The sequence below is a fragment of the Xenopus laevis genome, chromosome 2S (genome assembly GCF_017654675.1).
Source record: "Xenopus laevis strain J_2021 chromosome 2S, Xenopus_laevis_v10.1, whole genome shotgun sequence".
In the NCBI taxonomy this organism is placed as follows: Eukaryota; Metazoa; Chordata; class Amphibia; order Anura; family Pipidae; genus Xenopus; species Xenopus laevis.
In genome coordinates this window covers 128370463-128376462 of record NC_054374.1, presented here as the reverse complement: position 1 = coordinate 128376462, position 6000 = coordinate 128370463, and positions in this window count along the sequence as shown.

Sequence of the window (6000 nt, the reverse complement as noted above, 5' to 3'; positions counted from 1 at the left end):
CTTGATGGAGGGACAGCTTGGGAACCAGTGTTGAGAACCAGCATTCAATCCTACTGCACAGTTTGTTCTTGATATGTACAGTATATTGAGCCATCCATTCTCTCTTCTCATAAAACAGTCAAGTAGACAAATTCAGTGTTACAATATTATATTATTCTTCCACACATCTCCACTATGCATAAAACATGTAAAAAGGTAATGTTACTCCTTAAACCCATAACAAACAATATATATATATATATATATATATATATATATAAAATATATATATATATAAAATATATAGTGTCGTTTATTCACCAAAATTACATTAAAAAGAGTACTTCCCCACCATAAAAACAAGAGCAGCCAGTATTTGGGGCTCCCTCCACAAGAAAAATACATGTGGTACAAGTGCACTTCAATAGATAAATGCAGCAATGTAATTTCCTTTAAGATGTATATATGCACATTTAGTGTATCCCTTTAAGAGAGTAGATGAGCTTGCACTTTGTTTCTTAAAATGATACTGACACAAAAAATTTTCTTTTCAAAATATTAATCTACATTAATAAATACACTATAGGTCATGTTGATTGTTTTTCGCTGATAGTTCTGCTTTTGTAAGTTATTGTCACTTGAAGTTCCTAAACCTGACCTGTTTTTGCCAACCTGACTGTCCCAAAATTCAGCCAGTGGAGAAGTGGCCAAATCTACTCCTGCCATCTCCTTTTCAGTTTGCAGCCTGAAAACAATTACTATAGTCAATGGCAGCTAAAGTGGTGATTTTACGTGTCATAGGAGTAAATAGTATAGTATGCAGACATTCACAAGTGCAAAGTAGTCTAAATATGAATTAAATAATTGTCTGGTTTTATAGTCAAAACTTAATGTATAACAAACAGCTGGGTGTGATTTCTATGTACATCTGTATCTGTTAATATGTAGAAGCATCAGTGGGCTCTGTCTGTCTGTGTGCAAACATTTGTCCTTATGTATATTCAATTCCAGCTCCTCCTATCAGTATTCACAATCTATTCCTGCCACTTTGGTATTTACTGTTTTGTAAAGGCTAAGCAGACCTCGTTGGTAACCTTGATTTTTAATGTAATCTCTTAAATGATCCTTCTCCACAATACCCGTTTCTTGAGTCTTCTATTTGTTCCACCCAAATCTAACCTCTACCCCAAAGTCTTTTTATTATCATACTAATATCCTATTCCTAATCTCACCATAATCCTACACTCCTTCACGTCTCTTGTCTGGTTATCCTGCAGTATAAGTGATAAATGATATTCTGACTGCGTCCTGGTGTCAGCCTCGTGGCATATCAAACTGTCAGTTTACCCCTCCTCCCTCTCCGATTCTAAATTATACACAAGGAGAGGCTATAGCTACTGCTCAGGTCCATTTTACCATTTCCTTGTTCATAAGGGGTTAAACATGTGAAACAGACTTTTTGTTTCGCTTAACTGCTTCCCTGCTGGTTGTACAATTAACTCATATTCATCCACAGAACACCTGAATAATAATGATGGGCTAGTACCTATTTATATTCAGAACCAGGTAGTGTGGATTTATAATATTATTTTCCCCAACATAATTATTTATAATAGCCTCTGTCCTAGGGAGGGGCTACTGCATTAAGTTCTATGCATTGGGCTCCTGCTGCCCCAAAATGTACGGCACAGACAGTGATTTCCTTTCTTTTTTCCAGGTTATATCCCCTGGTTGTTGTACATTAAATTCGTTTTTTATTTATTGTTTGTATGGGAACTGGAGACTTAAAGGGATACTGTCATGGGAAAAAAATTTTTTTTCAAAATGAATCAGTTAATAGTGCTGCTCCAGCAGAATTCTGCACTGAAATCCATTTCTCAAAAGAGCAAACAGATTTTTTTTATATTAAATTTTGAAATCTGACATGGGGCTAGACATTTTGTCAATTTCCCAGCTGCCCCAAGTCATGTGACTTGTGCTCTGATAAACTTCAATCACTCTTTACTGCTGTACTGCAAGTTGGAGTGATATCACCCCCCTCCATTTCCTCCCCAGCAGCCAAACAAAAGAACAATGGGAAGGTAACCAGATAGCAGCTCCCTAACACAAGATAACAGCTGCCTGGTAGATCTAAGAACAACACTCAATAGTAAAAACCCATGTCCCACTGAGACACATTCAGTTACATTGAGAAGGAAAAACAGCAGCCTGCCAGAAAGCATTTCTCTCCTAAAGTGCAGGCACAAGTCACATGACCAGGGGCAGCTGGGAAATTGACAAAATGTCTAGCCCCATGTCAGATTTCAAAATTGAATATAAAAAAATCTGTTTGCTCTTTTGAGAAATGGATTTCAGTGCAGAAGTCTGCTGGAGTAGCACTATTAACTGATGCATTTTGAAAAAAAACGTGTTTTCCGATGACAGGATCCCTTTAATTTCTTGGCAGGGATCCCATTCATAATGCTTGATATTTAAGGAATTATCATGAACCCACTATTGTAAGATATAAATATGTCATCAAGAACTTCCATAACCATATGTAAGTATATTTTTATTTATATAGCACTACATGAGAATGCAGCACTGTACCTCAATAAGTACAATAAATTAGTAGAACAAACAGGGGTTATTACAATAATAAGTACAAAGTACAGTTACAATAAAGAGAGCTAAGTGTCAAAGAGACAAGAGGATGGAGGTCCCTGCCCCATAGAGCTCCCAATCTAAATATAACTGTATAGAAAACCATAAAGAGATAAGGAGCCACAGGGAATATGCAAATCATAGAATGTAATGGTTATTTCTTTCACTATATATATATATATCCCTAAATTGTTTACTGTCTAGCTATTAACCCATGGCAATCCAGGGCCCTAAGTCCCTTTTGCGTATGAAAAGTACTGGGAAATGGGATTTATAGCGCAGTGCCTCCACACTGAGGAGCACACCTCAGGGCATTTTCACTAGGAAAAATAAAACACGCACAGTTTGCAATAAAAAAAAATATAAACTTATGTAAACTGTATTAAGTAACTGTAAATGCAAACCACACAATATAGGTTTTACTCTGGGGAACCTGTGTGGATTATCAACCACTGGCACAGTCTCTCAAAGCCACAGTCTCACACCGGGTGGATAAATGTAGAATAAGTCCAGTCAGTTCAATGTCCCTTCCCCAAGAGCTCTTATGTGCCTAGGTAGCGCTACTTGCCTCAAGGTAACTTTCCCTTTGAAAGTAGTAGCCGCTCCCATGTGGCAGGTACACGAGCAAGACCTGTCCTCATCCTGGGGAAACAGACACCGGCCAAAGTATCCACAGATAAATGCTGGTGCACACAGGGAATTTTTCTTCAAAGGTCCCCTGAGATATTTATCAAGATAATATATATATATATATATATATATATATATATATATATATATATATATATATATATATATATATATATATATATATATATATATATATATATATATATATATATAAATGCAGGGATTGACAGCACTCCAAGGAAATACATCAGGAAATTTTGTCTACATACTTCTCAGACTAGCACCCAGGTTTCTGCATACTAATGGTTGTGCATTCCATTCTGTTTGATTATATATATATATAATATAAATAAATAAAATAAAAAATATAATTTCAATGAGACAGGTGACATGTGACATATAACCAATGATATTTTTATAAGATAAACATGTATGCTTATAATCCACTTATCAGGGGTGCACCAAATCCAGGATTCTGTCAAATCCAACACTTTTTAAAGTATTTTGATTTGTTAGTGTACAACTGAATGCCACCCTAAAAATAATGTGACTTCAAAGCTTTGGAGTGGTGCAGCACCTAGCGAGGTGCACCAAGACTACAGGAAGAAACGCAGCTCCTTTACCTCCCTCCTCGCCTTCTGTCCAAACAGCCTGTGTCATTGATTCGTGACCACTTGCACAACTTCTACACTGGTCGGGTGGGTTGGGAGTGTGATGCCACTTCCTTCCTCGTAGGCAATGGGTGCCAGAACAGCTTGGGGTACACATTATTTCATATTGTACTGTATTTCTATGTTCACTGTTTGTAAAGTGATCACAGCAGAAAGTTTTGATCTTTGCCATTTTATTATATGGATAAATAATGGTTCTCACATGCCCATTGCTCTTGTAATGGCTGGCATTGGTTTTTTGGTTTGGTCTGAAATGGGTATATAATAAATGGTTAATTGTGTGTTTACAAGGGTGCAATTATCACTGAATAAAACAGCATAATAAAGCTTCATCCACAAGTTAGCCTTTGAGTCTTTCATTGGCTATTTGTTGGAAAGGGGAGGGGATTCAGTTATTTCTTACCTGCAGTCACTGACAGTTGACATTTTTCTCCTATGTGATGCCATTTTTTAGACATCTGCTCAAATTTAAATGTACAAATTAGGACTTAGATTCAGTTCCTTATTTTGCTAAATGTTTTTTTATATGTATGTATTTATAATTTTTTTTAAATTTACAATTGTACTATGTAGGAAACTACACATGGGAAGGAAAATATGCAGTGATAACCTTAAGTAAACATTAAACACCATAGGCTGGTTTTATCTCCCATAAAGATTAATTTAGTTTGGATCAAGTTTAGTTTGCATCATTAATCTTAATTTGGATCAAGTACATGCCACTGTTCAATTATTACAGAGAAAGAGTATATATTTTTAAAAAATGTGGATTATTTGGATAAAATGTAGCCTATGAGAGATAATTCAGAGCTTTCTGGATAACGGATCTCATACCAGTAATAATAGTAATACTGCTGCATCTGTGTTTCAGACAAGGCATTTCTGAGTCTAAGCAACTAGAATAACCCTTGCTCTGAGTGTGTGACTTCATTGGCTGAAATATCTCTACATAAGAATTATTAGAAAGATGTAGACTGCACCTCCATTAAAAAAGTATCCTTTATTGTTTGACTAAAAGAAACATAAGATCAAAGGATGCATCACTGCCTGACGCGTTTCAGACTACACTAGTCCTTAATCATAGGCTAAATGATGTCTTTTACAAAAACATTTAAATACACAATGATAAAATCACATGACATTTTCTGTCCCATAGCAAAATAGCAGAAAACACGTATACTCAAGTATTCCCTTTAGAGGGATCAAAGGAAAGGGCAAGGCGACTTTATAGATTCAAGGGAAAGGCCAAAGGCTCAATTAAGTTTGGATCTAAATATTACTCAGATGAAACTATTTATATCCCATCGTTTATTTAGTCCTTTGGGACTCCTTGTCCCCAATTTAAAGATCCAGAAAGCTGCACGGCGATTAATAGCCGTTATTAGATCACCCTGTCAAATTGAAGGAATTACTTGCACACATAAATACTTTTTATTGCTATTACAACAATGTAGAAAATGTTTTCCCACCGGAGTATCTTTATTGGCATTCTCAATGGAGTATATATGCTCCCTAAAGCTGGCCATAGATGCAAAGATCCCATCATTCGAATCCTCGAACGATCGGACTTCCACATCTCCCGACCTGCCATTAACCATTTAGATCAAATAAAGAAGAAAGGAACAGATCAGCCGATGTTCTGCCCCTGTCAGCAATTGTATGAAAGTTATGGCACGATCGTCAATACATGCAGAGAAATTATCGGCAGTGCTTATGATTAAGGGCAGCTGTGCCCGAAACGCGTCAAGCTACCATGCAGCGTGCTTTTAAAATGGATTAACAAAGATTGTTGGCTTTTACCCTACTATCCGGTATGTGGAGTTTCATCCTACCTTCTCCTTCACTAATCTGTACGGCACGGGACGCCGAGAATTTCCAGCATCCGGACACGTGCTGATTGCTGCCGGCTTTAGATTACAGAAGTGAATGGTAAGTTCTAACTATGGGTTTTGTGATTGAAGAGAGTTACAGTATGTATGTCCATTGCTTATGTCACATGAAGCATTTTGATCACACTCAGGTTTATTTCCATTTGGTCCAAATGATGGCCCAGCTGGCTAACCTAACTATTGAAACA